We start from the raw sequence: 18820 nt of genomic DNA on the forward strand, positions 1-18820 counted from the left end.
CAGCATGGTACCAGTACAAAAATAGACACATAGATCAAAAGGACAGAATAGAGAGCCCAAAAATAAACCCATAATTATATGGTCAATTAATCTTTGATTAAGGAGGCAAGAATATACAATAAGTAAAAGATAGTCTCTTCAATAAATGGTGCTGGGAAAACTGAACAGCTATATACAAAAGAATGAAGCTGGACCACTTTCTTATACTATATACAAAAATAAACATAAGGTGGATTAAGGACCTAAATGTGAGACCTGGAACCATAAAAATCCTAGAAGAGAGTATAGGCTGTAATTTCTCTGACATTGGCAACAGCAATGTCTGGAGATAGGTCTCCAGATTCAAGGGAAACAAAAGCAAACATAAACTATTAGGACTACATCAAAATAAAAAGCTTCTTGATAGTGAAGGAAACAATCAACAAAACTAAAAGACAACTCACTATATGGGAGAAGGTATTTGCAAATGACATATCTGATAAAGGGTTAGTATCCAAAATATATAAAGAACTTACACATATACACACACCATAATCCAATTAAAAATGGGCAGAAGAATGAATAGGCACTTCTTTAAAGAAGACATAAGGTTGGCCAACACATGAAAAGATACTCAACATCACTAATCATTAGGGAGATGCAAATAAAAACCACAGTAAGATATCACCTCATACTTGTCAGAATGGCTAAAATAAAAACCTGAAGAAAAAAAGTGTAGGCGAGGATGTGGAGAAAAGGGAACACTGTGAAGCGAATGCCAACTGGGAAACCAGGGCAGCCCCTTGGGGAACATTATAGAGGTTCCTCAAATGTTAAAAAGAGCACTACTATATGATCCAGTAATTCCACTACTGGATATTCACCTAAAGAATACAAAAACACTAACTTGGAAAGATATATGCACCCTTCTCTTTATAGCATCATTATTTATAAGAGCCAAAATATGAAAGCAACCCAAGTGTCCATGGACAGGTGAATGGATAAAGAAGTGGTCTATATATACAACGAAATACTACTCAGCCATAAAAAAGAATGAAATCTTGCCATTTGCAACAACGTGGATGGAGCTAGGGAGTATAATGCTAAGTGAAGTAAGTCAGAGAAAGACAAATACCATATGATTTCACCCCTATGTGGAGTTTAGGAAACAAAACAACAAACAAACAAACAAACAAACAAGAGACAAACCAAAAACACTCTTAACTATTGTCTCATGAGACTACAAGCTTCATGAAGGCAGGACCTGTTTTTCTCAGTACTTCGAAAAATGCCTGGCACATGGTAATCAGTGAAGGTTTATGAGAACAAAACATAAGTTAACCTCCATAAACTTGATATTCTTATCCTCTTTTTCCAGATATGGAACTAGAGGATCAGAAAGGCTGGGCGATCTACCCAGCATCCCAAAACACGGTCCACATCTAAATCCCATGTTCTTGAATACTTCTCTGTCTCCCAAATGCAGAGGGGCTGCTTCTGAAAATGAATAAGAAAGGCTTGGAAACAGCATAGGCAGCTAAAAAGGAGGGCAGTCTGGTTCTTGTTAATGAGGTTATGGTTACAGAAAAGAGCAGGCTCAGTTTGAGGGGCCTGGAGATGAAGTAAGGTCCTTGGGGTTTCAACCTCACAATCGTAATAATGATGTGAGGAGGGAAGTGGGTTTGCAAAGGGATGAGGCCCTCGGAGGATCCGGAGGAATGGAGGGAAGAGACTGGCCAGCAGGAGGACAATGAGCCAGGGAAGAGGGTGAGGCTTTCCAGCAGCCGTGGGGATAAAAGCATGAATGTATGGTTGACTAAATCCAAGTGTCTACTCTGGGAAGTATTTGCAGACTCCAGGAACAAGCAGCGTGGACAGAATCAGGGGTGCTGAATTGCTCAGGTGTATCAGGAAGTACTCAGCCAAGATGAGTCTATGGTATTTACTATCTTCCTCTAAGGTTTCTGAGCACTCTTCTCCTTGCAGAGACTTCTATTCACTAGTATACCTGTTTGCCCCTCATCAAGTTCTGGCATTACCCTCCAGTTCCTCCGGAAACTCCTGCTTCACTGCCATTGAGCTGAGTGACATCCTGCTCCAGAGGCCAGGGGGCAAGAACATAAATCATGCTCAGCAGTGGAAGGAGAGGGGTGTCCGCACAAGAAGGTCAGGGATGGATTTTCCAGGAGGAGAGTTCAAAGTTTAAGGTTTCTGGGGTGTGTATAATACCACGTTTTATGCTCTCAGAAGAGGCTGTAAATCTGGGTATAGTCTTAGACCACTTAAGAAACTGGCAGGCTTAAAAGGAATGGACACAAACAGCTTTTAAAATACAGAAACTCCTGACTTCAGACATATTCCATTATGGTTAAAAATCTGTGTAGTTATAGTTAGAGAGGGACAAAAGGGAGTAATATTAGGTTTATTGGGTCAATCACTAAAAAGCAAAATATTTAGTATTAAGAGTTGCTAAGGAAAACTATACCTTAAACCTGGAATCCAAATAATCTCAAACAGAAACCTTATGAAGTGTGTAGAAACAGTCTGGTGGCTCCTGAAAGGCAACCACAGCTGGCTCCTAGGCCCCCTTTGCCTGGAAACGGTTGCTAGGGAGTGCTAGATTTGCTCACAAATGCACTTTTCACCCAGTGATGGGTATTATGATAACACACATGCCCCTCCCAATCAATTTTTCTGCTCCTGTTTCATTCAAGGCAAGAGACTCTGGTCAACATTATTGATGACGGCACTGAATTGTGCCAGTCTATTTCCTGAACAAAAAGATTAAGATCTTTGCCTTCTAGGTCTGGGAGTATTTAGCAGAGTCTGAGAGCTACATATTTCTTTTGTCCTTCATTCCTTTGAGGCTAGTGGAAATGCTGTCCAGGGACCAGAATAATGGAATAGTGGATGTGAGATTCATCATCCTTCAAGTTCTCTGATCGATTCACAAAAAACCAATACTGCAATTCATTTAACTTAAACTTACTTTAAAAATATTTAGTAGACAGATTGTAAGAATTTGAAACGCATAAAACAAAGATATCATTCTAGAATTCTAAGGTTTTACTTTTATATTGATGGTAAAAGGCGAAGCATGACTGGCTTTTTCCAAACAAAGCTCTTTCTGCTACATCTGCCAAATCATTTATTGGATGTATTTCCATCTTCTGTCCTCAACACTTCCAAAAACAAATACAGCTTTTCTTCAAAGCACCTATGCTTCTAATATTTTCAATTTTTGCTAAAAACACCTTCACATTCCTGGTCCTGCAGATTTAAAATCCTGGAGCTATAATTGCCTCCTCCCCTATGTTTGCTCCATATCTAATAACCAAATTCTGCTTCATATTTCTTTCGCTCTTTTCCACTGAGCCATCCTACTAATGTTTTTCAGCATCATTTTATTCTGTTTGCCTCTATCTATCTATCTACCTATCTAATCTATCGTCTATCCATTTATCTATCTGTCTCCCACTTTTTAGTCTGGAGTTAAGAAATCCAGTCTTAGCCTGCCTAATCAGTCTCCTGCTCTTGTTAACCCCATGCCTTCTTCAACATTCCTGGCACCCCGTAGGCATGATTCCATGCTTTCCTCTGTTCCTCTCCAAGTATTTATTTCTGCCTCTAAGCCTACTTCACCTGGAATGTCCTTAATGTTTTTTGTCTCTAATCATCCCCAAATTTCATCATCCCCTAAAACTATTCTAGATTCCCACTTCCTCCATGGAGCTTTCCTCAAGTCTTCAAACACTAACAGAAAGCTCTCACTAGTATCTTTCAAAATTAGTCAGTTGTCATCTCTATATATTCTAGAATGGTAGTTAATCCAGAGTGTTAAGTCATAATAAGAATTGATACTTGTACTTACTCTGTACTAAATTAGCACTAACCTAAATACTTCCATTTGTTAAATTCAATTATTCACAACTTCATGAATGAGATATAATTATAATCTGTTTTTTCTTTTTTATTTATTTCAAGTTTTTATTTAAATACTAGTTAGTGGGGACATCTGGGTGGCTCAGATGGTTCAGCATCCGACTGCAGCTCAGGTCATGATCTCACAGTTTGTGGGTTCAGGCCCTAAGTTGGTCTCTGTGCTGACAGCTCAGACTTCGGAGCCTGCTTTGGATTCTGTGTTTTGTCTTCTCTTTGCCCCTCTCCTGCACATGCGCTGTCTCTGTGTTTCTCAATAATAAATAAATACTAAACAATTTTTAAATAATAGTTAGTTAACATAATTGGTAAGACTGGTTTCAGGAGTAGAATTTAGTGATCCATCACTTACCAATAACACCCAGGGCTCATCACAAGTGCTTTCCTTAATGCCTATTTCACATAATGCCTATTTTTCAAATGAGGAAACAGGGACACAGGGAAGCTATGTAACTTACCCAAGCTCACGCAGTAAGTGGCAGAGTTGGGAATCAAACTCAGCCAACATTAGTTCCAGAGTCTGTGCTCTAAACCACGAATCCTCATAGTAGGTTCCTTCCAGTCTTAAAATTCCTACACAGCTGACCAAAGAGAAACAAAGAAGGGGAAAGATTCGGGACAGTAACCCACCCAAGTTACACAAGGCAGTGTTTCTCAATGTGTAATATGCTATGAATTACCCAGTGGTCTTTCAAAGATGCAGCTTCTAATTTAGTAGGTATAGGATGAAGACTAAGTGTCTACATATTTAACAAGTCCCCAAATGATACTAATTGTACTGGTCCACGTACCACACTTTGAATAGCAAGTAGAAACAGAAATGCTGGCTGAGACTGGAACTCCATTCCGACTTATTCCATCCAGGTTACCCCCAACATTAACGCAGGTAAGGCGGGATAGGATGTGACTGAGGCAATTTGCTAGGAAAAAAATTACCCCATTTTGAATCATCTTCTTGCAGATCATGAGGGACAAATAAACTTTATAGTACTTTTTTTTACATGAATTTTTATTTTGTAGTAGTATAAGAAATACACTTAGATATTTTTAAGATTTATCACCCTCTCAAAGTATTGAGCTTGTGCAAAATTTATCATCCATAAATTTGCCATTCATGTCTCTATATCCCATCAATTTATTGCTCTGGGTAGTGGTTTAGGGATATGGGGTTGAAGGAGGAAAGAGTATTTGGGGGGAAATAGGCTTTCCAAGACCTCAGAAAGCTGGAGTTCAGGATACCACTCATGGATCTAGGCATTTATTCTGCTTTTTCTTCTCAGTGAGCTTGCTGTTGAGTTAGGCTGGGGAACCAGAGAGTCCTACATTTTTTAGTTGTAGGATTTTTATACATATTTATACATGGTTTTCTGTTAATAAAATTTTAAATAGAAAATGATACTTTCCAGTATGCAATGCATGCTCATTTTCAATATATTACTTCTGGAGTAATTAATAAATCTGAATTATTAAAGACATTATTGTTTTTAAAAAGATTTTGAAGGCCTTCAAAAACGTCTCCTCATATATTTTTCATAGCTAGTTATATAATTTGTTGAAAATCTATAGCTCTGAGACCTGTCATGCTGTTTCATTAACTTGTCTCCTCTTTCCAAATTATAATTAAGTATATGGACAAGGAGGAATTTATTTTGGTTCCCTCGGTATTATACTCATTAATTTATAGAAAAGCATTTTGCCCCATAAACTTTTATTTTAGTAGAAATTGTTTTCAGAGTGTCATGTCAGTCACCATGATCTTTGTGTCCCAGATTTCCCAGGATACATCCCAAGTGAGTGCCAGGGAAAGAGAAAGCTCTCTCAGATAATTTACTATTACAGCATTGATTTCTGTATCGATTACAGAGTGGCTGATTTCATAGCTTTCTTAGTTCACCACATTTAAATCAAGTCCAAATTTGTACTTTGTAGAAAGTTGTTTTAAAGAACACGAGGAAATTCAAAACTATTTCATTAAGGTGACGCTGGAAACGAAAGATCCTCTAAATTTTGTAGAGGCCATCACTTCACTGACAGAGATGTGCTTTCTACAGTCGACTCACTGCAGTGAGTCTTGCAATCATGGGTTATCTGCATTTGGCAAGGCTATGGACTCCCCTCCTCCAACATTTAGGAGCATGAAACTTGGAAGAATGATGACATTTTCTGAAAATGCACTTGAATTAAATGCATAGGACCTGAGGTGGAGGAAGAACTGGAAAGCTAATGGTAGTATATATTGATACGCTTCATTAAAGCACAAGACTGATTTTATTATCTACAGAATAACCATACTTCATACCCAAATACCAAGCAGCTTTGTCAAAAAAAAAAAAAAAAGATTTAGGAGGAGCAAACAAAGAAAAAAAAATCATAGGTAAAGTTTTGCAGGTAAAATAAAACTACATAAAAACAAAGATGATATAAGTGAACTAAAAATTAGACTACTAAGGAACAAGAATGATTTGACAATAAAATCAGAAAACAAATTAATTTTTAAGTAAAGGCTTAAAAATATTGATAAGAAATGAGGAAAATTAAGATAAAAGTAGACTTTAAAAGTGAGATCAAGGTACACAACAATTAAAGAACTCAAATTCTTACACAGAGACATTTTTTGGATATCCCATATTTTGTATAAAGAGAAATGATCCTCTTAACAGGAACAAAGCCTCAGTGGTGACTTATCAATCAATTTTTACATGTTAATACAATAGAATATGAAATAATCAATACAACAAATAAGAAGCATTTCTAAGAAGTAAAAGCTACATGAGACCCTAAAAAAACCATAATTACCACTGAGTCAAAGAATGAGAATGATATTTAGAATCATGTTACATGAAATACTTACTTGACTTCAAGAATACTAGGATTTGAATCGCTTCAATCACAAAAACAAAAAGCAAGTAAAGTCTACCTTAAGGTGGAACAGATTAAACCAGTAAACAGAAGCAATGAGTCCAACTAGTGTGAGAAGATCAGCTAGCGCAGGCCCAGCAAGGTAGTACTTTATCCTTAAAGAGACTAACAGAGAAGTGCAGAAGCTTCAGACAAGACAGAAAATGCTACCTACGCAGGGTCCAATTCCAGTCATACTCTCTCCATTTCTGGCACCTTGACAACACTCCTTGAGGACCAACCTTTCCATGAAGAGCATGAACATACTTCTCTTTTGTAGTTATTTTCACTTTGAATTCAAATGCAGCCTTTATCAATGGCCTACATTGAATGCAGCCACTTTTTTCCTAATAACAAACTCACCACTAGGTTGCAGTCTTAGCTCAACTGCTTCTTTAAGAACATCCCTTTGCACGCAGTAAACCATTTTAACTGTTGAGCACATACTACTTTTCCCGGATGACTAGAGTTGATACAAGCCACACTCACTTTATCAACCAGTTCAGCAGCCCACCTACATTCTGTAGCAGATGCAGTGTTTTGCAAGAGCATCAAAACTCACAAATTGCTCCCCTACCACCTACCCTTTCCCCCCAAAATACCCTCACAACCTGCCCATTAGAGAAAACGCTCCCTCATCAGCAGGCAGCCTCTCAAGAGCTTTCCTCCACTACAAAGCACATGGCCATGTAACCAACAAAATCATTTCTGGAGTACTTTAAGCTGCTATTTTTAATATAGGATCAACGATAACAAACACATCATTACTTCCTCTTCATTTCCAGAGCTCTTCTTGGGTCCTAAGACCCCACATAAGACCTCCATCAGCCTTGTGCAGATTCCTTTGAAAAGTCCCCGTTTCTGTAATCATTGTAGGCACTTCCACAAGTAATTCCCCAAATGAGCTTCAGGTAATATTCACTCTTTTATTTCTAAAAGCATATTTAAAATTTTTTAAATGTTTATTTATTTTTGAGGGAGAGAGAAACAGAGACAGAGCACCAGTGGGGGAGGGGCAGAAAAAGAGGGAGACCCAGAATCTGAGGCAGGCTCCAGGCTCTGAGCTGTCAGCACAGAGCCCGACGTGGGGCTCAAACTCACAGTGAGACCATGACCTGAGCTCAGGGTGGACACTTAACCAGCTGAGCCGCTCAGGTGCCCCTCTAAAAGCATATTTCTTTTTCATTTAAAAATTTTTTTAATGTTTATTTTTGAGAGAGACAGAGTGTGAGTGTGGGAGGGGTAGAGAGAGAGAGGGAGACAGAGAGAGAGGGAGACACAGAATCTGAAGCAGGCTTCAGGCTCTGAGCTGTCAGTACAGAGCCTGGAGCAGGGTTCAAACTCTCAAACTGAGAGATCATGACCTAAGCTCAAGTGGGATGTTCAACTGACTGAGCCCCCCAGGGGCCCATAGACGCACATTTCTAAAGGAACAAGACACTTTTTATTTTTATTTTATTTTATTTATTTTGATTGAGAGAGAGTACAAATGGGGGAGGGGCAGAGCGAGAGAGGGAGAGAGAGAATCCCAAGCAGGCTCCACACTGTCAGTGCAGAGTCCAACGTGGGACTTGAATGCATGAACCACAAGATCATGACCTTAGTCTAAATAGTCAGAAACAACCGACTGAGCCACCCAGGTGCCCCAACACTTTTATTTTTATTTTATTTAAAAAATTTTTTTGGTCTTTATTTTATATTGAGAGACAGAGAGTGAGTGGGGGAGGGGCAGAGAGAGAGTGAGACAGAGAATCTAAAGCAGACTCCAGGCTATGAGCTGTCAGCACAGAGCCTGACGTGGGGCTCAAACCCACAGACTGTGAGATCATGACCTGAGCCGAAGTTGGATGCTCAAATGACTGAGCCACTCTGACACTTTTAATATTAAAGGGAAAACCCAGGGATGGACAAAAATAAAATAAGGAAATGAAATAGTAATGTCTTATTCATAATGTATTTGAATCTTTTTGACTCCTTTTCCAGTGGAAGTGTTCCTAAATATTGTGTTTTCCTTCCATGAATGACTCATAAGTTTTGTGGATGTTTTTCGGTGGGGAGGCAGAGCATAACCATCACAAATTCTTCTGGAGGAAATGCTTAGGTATTCAGTTTGGAATATATTTTTAAAAATACTTCCAATGATGCTAAATCACCCAATTATAATATAAAAATAAGTCATACATGACTGTAACCCCTCCCCCCAAATTCCTATAAGATAAAGCAACTGGGAATAATACCATAAAATAGACAACATTCATTTAGAGCTGAATGCAGGCCAGACCACATAGTCAGTGCTTGCCATGCACTGTTTCATTTGATCTGCCCCCAAACCCTGTAAGGTAAATTCTTTTATTATCCAGGCAGTCTTCCTTTTGCTTGGTAGATAATATAAGACTATAAAAATGACTGTGCGGGCTGAAAGTATGCAGAGACTCTAGGAACCAATGGGAAAATTACAATGGTTCATGACTTTATAAATGTTTTGTCAAAACTTTTAAAATTCTCCTATTGTTAGATTCTAAATCTCTGAGGAAATCTAAAGATTTATAAAATTAGTAAATTAGTATACTGTGATTTAAAACATCAGGAACATACAGAACTGAAGTATTTTATTTCTGGAGACTTAGTTACAAACACGAAGTCACAGACACTTCTGGAGAGTGGTCTGAACAGCTCCAGCCTCCCTCCTTCTGTCTTCTATCTTACAGTCGGGATCCCGTGACTTTCTTACTCTGGCAAATGGGCATACTCCGTTCTCAGTCTGGGTCAGCTTATCCTTTACCAATGTCATGACATAGAGTTGAGGCTTCCTTTAGTGGGAAGTTTCTTTTCTTATTTTTAATAATTTTTTAACATTTATTTTTGACAGAGAGAGAGAGCACAAGTTGGAGAGGGGCAAAGAAAAAGAGAGAGGGAGACAGAATCTGAAGACAGGCTCCAGGCTCTGAGCTGTCAGCACAGAGCCGGATGCAGGGCTCGACCTCAGGAGCCAGGAGATCATGACCTGAGCGGAAGTTGAACACTTAACCGACTGAGCCACCAGGCACCCTTAGTGGGAAGTTTCTTGCCAGCGTCTCCCTCTGGGACATTTTCCTCTTTTTCTTCATATTACTTCCCTCGTGTTGCTAAGATGGACGTCACTGTTTCTCGGAGGCAGCAATGTCAGCATTCCTGTGGTCAGCTTATTTCTTCTTTCCCTTCTCTTATGGTTGATTTCCATTTCATGTCTAGCGTCAACACTTTTCATTTCTTTGGCGCATTTCATCATTTCTGGCTCATTCTTTTGTTTAGCGATTATTGTAAAATGTTGCATGTGTTTATCACTGGGCATCAAGGACTCGACGCAATATAGGCTTTGGGGTCTGTGTGTGAAGTGAATAACAGGTGCACACGTGCCAATCATGGACAGACTTTGAGACAGGTGATGTGATAGGTTATTGACTGCAACGTGCGTATATTATTTTACATGGCAATTGGAAATTGAAATGCTAGTAACTAAGTTTGTATTTTATGCAATCACTCACAGTTACTATATGTGGTAACTGCAATTTGAACTGTGTTGTCAGGAAACTCGTGTAATTTAACTAAATAACGGTGATTGAAATGTGTGCATGTTGGAACTGTGCAAAGCAAGGGCTGCATATACTCATTTTAAGTGTAAGAAGGACAAGAAAGGTTCAGTAATTTTCCTGGTGTCATGTAGCAAGTAAGGAGCCAAACTAAGTTTCAACCCTAACTTTTTCTAGCTATGAGACTTAGGTCTTCACATTTTTTATTTTTTATTTTTCATTTTTTCTATTTTTTAAAAATAGTTTATTGTCAAATTGGTTTACATACAACACCCAGTGCTCTTCCCCATAAGTCTTCACATTTTTTAACCTCTTCATCCCCTTCACCTATTTCACTCCCCCCCTGACCACTTTCCCCTCTGGTAACAACCAGTTTGTTCTTGGTATATAAGTACTGTTTGTTTGCTCATTTGTTTTGTTTTTCAGATTCCACATATAAGTGAGATTGCATGGTATTTGTCTTTCTCTGACTGACATATCTCCCTTAGCATAATACCCTTCATATCCATCCATGTTGTTGCAAATGATAAGAGTTCATTCTTTTTATGGCTGAGTAACATTCCATTGTGCATACACACCACATTTTTATCCATTATTCTACAATACATGCCTAGGTTGTTTCCATATCTTGGCTATTGTAAATAACGTTGCAGTAAACATAGGGGTGCATATCTTTTCAAATTAGTGTTTTCATATTCTTTGGTTAAATATCCAAAAGTGGAATTACTGGATCATATGGTATTTCTTTTTTTATTTTTTTTAGGGAACTCCATACTGTTCTCTTCAGTGGCTGCACCAGTCTGCATTCCCACCAACAGTGCACGGGGTTCCTTTTCCTCCACATCCTCCTGACGCTTGTTGTTTCCTATGTTTTTTATTGCAGCCATTTTGACAGGCATGAGATGTATCTCCTTGTGATTGAGGCCTTAACAATTTTGAATTGCTTTGATGACAGTGTCTTGACTTCTGTTTAATGATGTGTCTTTTGCTTTTCAGTTTCACAAAGTGACAGTATCTCATATTTTGAGGAATATTTACTCCCTAGTCTGTGTTTCCTAAACTATGCTCCAAGATGTTGTTAATTGGTGTGGTAGAGACCCTAGAACAGTGTCCCAGGGGCTCGAGCGGGCATCAAGGAGGCCAGAGTGAGTGGGGGAGTCAACAGGAAAAGAGCCAGACCTGTGGAATCAGGAGAGGAATGAAGAGGCCAGGCCATGTGGGATCTTATAGGCCTGCATCAGGATTTGGGCTTTTATTCTGAGATGGAAAACTACTGGAGGATTTTGAGTCGATTATGGTGTAGGAGAAATGAATGAGCATCATTCTCTTTTCTCAGACCCAGTAATTAATGAGAAGGAGGTGCATGGGAGAGAGGTAGACAGAGAAAAGCAGATACACGACTCTGCTCTCTTGGCTTTCACCTGGTGATTGGGAGGAATGCTCAGTATGTGAGGGAAATACCGAAGGTAAAGGAGCAGTGCTTGCCCCACTCTTGAAGAAAGCTCTCTCGGGCTGCCCCTCCCAAACCCAACATAGAGCAGTTACAACATGTTGACATAGCGTGATCAGACAGAGAGAGGCCAAGAGGTTACATTTCTTTTTTTAAAAATGTTTGAATTTATTATTGATACAGAAACAGAGCATGAGTGGGGGAGGAGCAGAGAGATAGGGAGACACAGAACCTGAAGCAGGCTTCAGGCTCTGAGCTGTCAGCACAGAGCCCGACGCGGGGATCGAACCCACGACCTGTGAGATTATGACCTGAGCCAAAGTCGGCCATTTAATCGACTGAGCCACCCAGGTGCCCCAAGAGGCTACATTTCTGGCTGAGAATCTTTTCAAATAGTGGCCATGCAGGGAAGGTGGCCAGAAGGTGGCTACAAGGTAGACTTCTCAGGTAGGGCTCTATTGCAGTCACAGGTTTCAAAGGGGGAACCTTGCTAACTCAAAGCATGTTCCCTGGATGGGCTGTGTCAGCACTATCACTACCTAGGAGCTTTTGGAACAAGTTAAATTCTCAGACTGTACCTAAAACCTACTTAATCAGAATCTATGGGGGTGAGGTCCAGGAATTTGTATTTTTGACAAGCTGTCCTGGTGATTCTTATTCCTGTTAAAGTTTGAGAAGCACTTGTCCCTAGCATCTTCAGGAGCTGAAAGTGAGGCTGAGCTGAAAGGGTCTTTGCCTAAACTAGAAGGAACCACGGCCTCCTTCAGCCACCAGACAGATAGGCTGCCTGGCATGCAAAGGAGGCAGCAAAGGTGGAGAGCACTGGGAATGCCAGAAGCCAATCCTTACCCCCATACCTTCCAGCCATATAAGCCACATACCTCTCTTACTATTATAATAGTATATCTTCTTTCAGACATCTGACCTTCTCAGAGGAAGGAAGAGGATATATAAGACACTGGGCATTTTATGCAAGCAAACCCAAGTACTTTCTAAAAAAACTACAGTTGACCCTTGAACAACACACGGGTTAGAAGCACCCACCCCCTACACAGTTGAAATTCCATGTGTAACTTTTGAGTCCCCTGAAACTTACCCACTAATAGTCTACTGCTGACCAGATGCCTTATGGACAACATAGTCAATTAACACATATTTTGTATGTTATCTGTATTCTATACTGTATTCTTATAATAAAGCTACAGAAAAGAAATTGTTACTAAGAAAATCAGAAGGAAGAGAAAATACACTCGCAGTACTGTACTGTAAAAAAAAATCTGTATATAAGTGAATCTGCAGTTCAAACCTGTGTCGGTCAAGTGTCAACTAAAAATATTGGATGGAAATGTAAACTAGACTGGACTTTGTTTTGTTTTGTGTTGTTTTTCAGAGCAGCAGATGGCGAGCAAGGGAAGAAGACCAGATCGGCTACAAAGTGACAAAGCCTCTAAGTTACCTGCACATTTTGATTGTTGTATTACAATTATGTATGTTAACATGCGTTGTCAATCCCCAAGAGTGAAAGACTGTGTGGCATTTCCACACTTACCTCAACACAGAACCCTCTGTGTGCCTCCAAGAATAATAAAAGCTAACCCTGATTTCACACTTACTATCTGCCAGGGACTATATTAAGTGAAACTATACCCCAATAACACTATGGAATAACCCGGAAGTAGCTTCTGTACCATTCCCACTGCAGCAGAGGAAATTTGTAGTGAAGCTGATGAAGCCCAGGGGTGCTCCTCACTTGCATAGCCCTCTTCCAAGGCCCTGTCTCTAATTTTGTACCTACAGTTTTGTATGTTTTTCTTTAAAAGGGCCACGATATTTCAGCTGCACTCTCCCTTGCCACCTGACTGCCACCTGCTGAAATGCACCATAACAGAGCTCACCTGGTAAAGAAAAGTGACGGGAGAAAGGATCTACATTAGCCATTTGCATCTTAGAGATTAGGAAGCTGAGATATAGAGATATACAGAGATATACAGATAGTAAGTTATTCAGTCATACCATTAGTGTGCCTTAAGAGCTGGGATTTGCACCCTAGTCATCTGACCCCACCCCCACTAGGCTATACTGCCTCTATCCAGCTTGTGGTGTTATTTCTATTATAAACTAGTTTTGGAATGTGTTTATAGTAGACCCCATCAGGCATCTTGGGGGAAAAAAATCAATCCACCTACATACAGCCAGACAGAGTTAAGTAGCCACATGAAAGTTTAAGGATAAAGGAAACCCAGCTCTGCTAGATGATAAAACAAGGTCAGGCTGCTGGCTCCTACCTTACCTCCAACTGTGGGCCACAAGAGACCAGAAGAGGGAGGAAGAAATTTATGAAATCAAGAGCCATGATCAGCAATGGAAACCAATCTTATGAGTGCTCCTTATGAACAAGAAGGTAGTGTAAGCCTGGTGTAGAGTGAAGACGGTGGCGAGGGTAGACAGAAGGGCCAGAGGGCCACAACTGAGACACAGAGAGAGGCTGACAGCGCTGATGGCAAATTCTTCTTTCCTGCTCACTCTCCTGTGGGAACCTAAAACTGGGAGTGGCAATCATAGTCAGTCAGCCACACTGGGGCCAGAACTAGAATATCTCTCTTCATTTTAATGTTGGAAGTTTGGCCAACATTAAAAGCTTGCAGAGAAATCAGAACTCTGCAAAATGGCACATTTGCTGTGCATTCACACACACACACACACACACACACACACACACACACACACACACACACACACACACATTGCATGAGCATGAACCTCCCAGACCTAGAACATTGCCCATTAAATTGATCTCATGGAGACAGAAAGCAAGAGTATCCACTGGGAACAACCACATGAAAATAGAAAAAGTGCCTGGATCCAGCTGGAGCGGAAGTCAGAGGAGGTCGTGTGCAACTGGGCATTTCCTGTATTCCTCAGTCCCTGACCAAGAAAGGAAATAAAATATGAAGCTGTTTGCTCTGAGACATGAACAGTGCCTCTAGTGGAGGGACTGAGAACACCTCCAAGGGAGGAGTGGACCCCTGAAAGGGAAAATAGAACAATGGAGCCCTGTTTAAGGTACACAAGCATTTCTTCTCTCCTCACCTGTCTTTTCATTTCCTCTCCACTTGTTTTTTTCTCTTCTCTCTGTCTCATGCACACATGCACATACATGTATGTACACACACACACACACACACACACACACACACACACACACTCATACTCATCCTATGAGAAACACAAGCCAAGGTTTAGGCTTTTGTTCAAGGAAAATGTCACTAACCAAGGCAATCTCCTGTACCAAAAAATAAAGATGACCTTAAAGGGAAAATTAATTAGGTCTTTAAGGAATGTGAGCATTTTGTAATAAAGATAACAAACTCAAAGGACAACAAAAGTTAACAATTTCAAAGATATGGACCCCTGGCATCTCAACTGGTTAAGTGTCAAACTCTTGTTTTCAGCTCAGGTCATGATCCCGGGCTTGTGGGATCAATCCCTGCATCAAGCTCCACACCAAGCATGGAGCCTGCTTGGGATTCTCTCTCCCTCTGTCCCTCTTCCCTGCTTGCACACATGTTCTTTCTTTAAAATAAAAATTAAAAAAATTTAAACACCAAACTATTTAAAAGACAAAGAAAATTCTAAAGGTTTCCAGAGGCAAAAAGAAAATATAAAAATAAAAAAGGAAATAAAAGTAATCACCTTCAAAATCAGGAATTGGAGAGGGATTACTGGTTAGAAAACATTGAAGCTATATCTTCAGAGTTTGGGAGGAAAATATATTTAAACCTATAATCTTATTTCTAGCTAAATTATAGTTCAAATGTGAGGATAAATAAATATAACAGAAAGTTTACTATACATCCTCTTTGAAATAACTGTTACAGGCCAAACTCCAGGGGGAAAAAGATACAAATTCAGGAGCAGGCAGTGAGATATGTATGAAAGAGTAAAGAATTGTGTACTTTGTTTAAACAAGCCATTACTACAAATAGGCCCACTTGACCTACATGAATCTGGACTAAAATGCTAAATCATACAAATAGGAGCTTGGGGTACACAGGTGTAGGTAAAAGTGTGTTAAGAACCAGTTAAGATTATCTGTTTGGGGAAAAGACTGAGATATTGATAAAATTTAGATAGTTCCTCTACTTTAGTAACTTAGAAGTAACTGCCAGGAGAATAAAATTAGAATGAGTAACTTTCTTTCTTTCTTTTTTTTTTTTTTTTTGTAAAGTGAGCTTTTTTAAGTAGGGCTTGTACCCCAGACACATGACCTTGAGTTTAAGACCTGACCTGAGATCAAGAGTTGGATGCTTAACCAGTTGAGCCATCCAGGTGCTAGAATGAGTAACTTTCAGAACAGCAGAAGCTAATTTGATTACCCAATAAATGAAAGGAGAAAGAAACAAAAGTCAGGAAGAAAGCATGGTGCTTTTTCCTCGCTTCCTTCATGATTTTGTATGTCGGCAGTTACTTTGGAAAGAATCCCAAAGAATAGAGGCAGGTGACTGGCAAGAGTGACACCGAGAGGGAGGGAAAATGAATTTAACAGAGTCCATTTAAGACTGCTTTATAAGTCCATCAGAATGGTGGGCAACTAGAGCTCAGTCCACTAGGGTCTTCTGAGAAGCCATACAAAATGCACTTTAGGATTATCGACGCAAAGGATAGAAGAGAGGAACATTTATCTTCCAGCTTCTAGGCTTCATCGATCACGAGTTGCCCATGGTTGTTTATCTGTCTGCACTTCGGGGCCCACCCACCTGTCACGATGGTGAGAGATTCTTGCAGGTGTCCCAGGCAGTGGTGGTAAAGCCTTGGAGCAGAAAGCAAGAGATCTGTGGTGCAGCAGAGACCCTGTGTTGTCCGGTTACACCTGTACACGGGCAGGGGCTTCAGCAAAGGCTGGAGTAAAATGATGAGCCAAAAGATGACAGCAGTAATTGTAATGATAAGCCTTATAAAAGGGTTCAACTCATTAGGTTAAGGAAATGCAGTACTATGTTACTTATACTTCAAGGGGTGCATACAAAAATACCATTATACTGAGCCTGCAGAGACCTGACAATCTCTATTCTCTGACTTTAATGTAATAAAATTGGAACTGAAAAACAAGCTTCTTGGGATAAAATCCTGCTTTTATTATGTCTTCTTCTTTTACTTTTTTGGGGGGTATAGTAAATTTAGTTATCTAAATGAATCCTGTTGAAAACAACTAAATATACTGGATAAATTTTTTAAGCTTTTAATTTATTTTGAGAGAGAGAGAGAGAGAGAGAGAGAGTGAGAGCGAGAGTGAGAGAGAGAGCATGTGCAAGTAAGAGAGGAGTAGAGGGAGAGAGGGAATCCCAAGCAGGCTCCACACTGTCAGCTCAGAGCCCAACATGGGGCTCAGTCCCACAAACCATGAGATCATGACCTGACCCAAAATCAAGAAATCAAGAGTCAGATGCTTAACTGACTGAGCCACCCAGGCACCTCCTGGAGAATTCATTAAAATCTTCTTAAAATTAACAAAAAGCCAACAAGATTTTAAGGAGTTACCAGGTAAAGCATGAAGATGACAAAGGAACATAAGGAGGCAAGCTGATACAGAGTCCTCTTTTGGCCTGAAAGTGTTTGCCAATCCCCGTAAATTTAAACTTCGATTTTGATAACTTCATTTGAGAAAAAAAATCTCAGGATCACACAAGGTGAGGAATCTAATACTAGACACTTTCCATAATAAGCTGGGCTCTCAAAAAGTTATATTCTGAAACTAAGGGTTAAATAGAAATGAACCAGCACTTATGGGGTATTATAGTATACATTTCCATCACATAGACCCAGAAACCGTAAGTCTGAAACATGAATTAAGGTGGCCCTTATATGGTAATATAATTAATTTCTCTAGGTATCTGGCAGAAACCAAATTGAAACTTCTCTGGAAAAAAAGTAACTTCATGCAAGATTTCAGAATATTCTCTTAATACTTTTGGAAGTACAATGGCTACAAGGCAAGCAAAAATAACCACATTAATAAACAAAACACTATAAATGAGAACTGGGAAAAGCAATAGACAAACAGATCTGCAAATGTTCAGATGCCAGAATTATCAGCTAAATCTCTAAAATAATTATGTTTAAATAAATAAAGACAAATTTGGAGGGAAAAGTTTGCAAGGAAAAAGAACCTATAAAGACTGATAGAACATATTTAAAAGGAGGAAAATTAAGCCTCTAAAAAAAGAAAAATCTACTGTTCCAAATTAAGAACTCAGTGGCTAGGTTCAGCAGTAGATGACATTCAGCTAGGAATAGCTGGATAGAAGGCAGCGTTGGGAGATAATAAAATAGAATACATGACAGAGGGTTATATTTTTAAAGGATAAAATAAGAAGGTTGACATAGCAAATTGATGTCTCAGAAAGAAAGAAGAGAGGCACCAATACATTAAAGGATGATAGCTGAGAATTCCACAGAATTTATAAAAGACATACATTATTCTACAAATCCAAGAAACTCAAATAGCCAATAGGCAAGTATAGCTGATTTCGGTACAGCAATAATGCAAGCTAAAAGTAGAATGGCATCTCTGTTGTGCTGAAAAATAATAGTAAAACTAGATTCAGTAGCAATATTTTTCAAGAATAAAGAGATGCTGTGAGAAAAAAAAGAAAGCATTTTCTACCAATATGCTCAGAACAAAAATTCTAAAGCACCTATGGAAGAAACGAAGAATGAAGAAAACGGCAAATATGTAGCTAACCTATCTAAACAATGGGTGATGTGAAACAATAGAAATAATGTCATGAAAGGTTTAAGAAAAGTATATATATTTTCTGTAATGGAGAACCTGGTAATTCCAATCAATGCACCTGCTGAGAACTAGGGAAGCTATATGGGAAAGCCTAAGAAGAATTACAGGGCCATTTCCAGGAAAAGAAAACACACACACGGGATATCTGATATCGGGGAGATCTATCAATTCTGGAAGAAATCAGCTGATAAG

The 18820-nt window shown here is 39.4% G+C and overlaps 1 protein-coding gene and 1 long non-coding RNA gene across 5 annotated transcripts in view; one reads left to right on the top strand and one right to left on the bottom strand.

Moving 5' to 3' along the window:
- The window catches only part of C3H2orf88 (chromosome 3 C2orf88 homolog), a 57445-nt gene extending 54881 nt beyond the window's left edge, over nucleotides 1–2564 (bottom strand). For 2 of the 3 annotated variants that reach the window (XM_029934247.1, XM_029934244.1), the window contains exon 1: nucleotides 2465–2564. The gene's annotated coding sequence lies outside the window, so the exon portion shown is untranslated. The remainder of the gene's footprint in view (nucleotides 1–2464) is intronic. The other variant, XM_029934245.1, reaches the window with a different exon arrangement.
- Nucleotides 1676–13448, top strand: LOC115287621. 2 transcript variants are annotated; one of them, XR_003906569.1, is made up of 2 exons: nucleotides 1676–1917; nucleotides 13226–13448. It is a non-coding gene; the product is annotated as an uncharacterized LOC115287621 (long non-coding RNA). The 2 variants fall into 2 exon arrangements; XR_003906570.1 differs by lacking the exon at nucleotides 1676–1917 and adding an exon at nucleotides 1931–2195.
- The last annotated feature ends 5372 nt before the right edge of the window (nucleotides 13449–18820 follow it).

Source organism: Suricata suricatta, chromosome 3 (genome assembly GCF_006229205.1).
Source record: "Suricata suricatta isolate VVHF042 chromosome 3, meerkat_22Aug2017_6uvM2_HiC, whole genome shotgun sequence".
NCBI lineage: Eukaryota > Metazoa > Chordata > Mammalia > Carnivora > Herpestidae > Suricata > Suricata suricatta.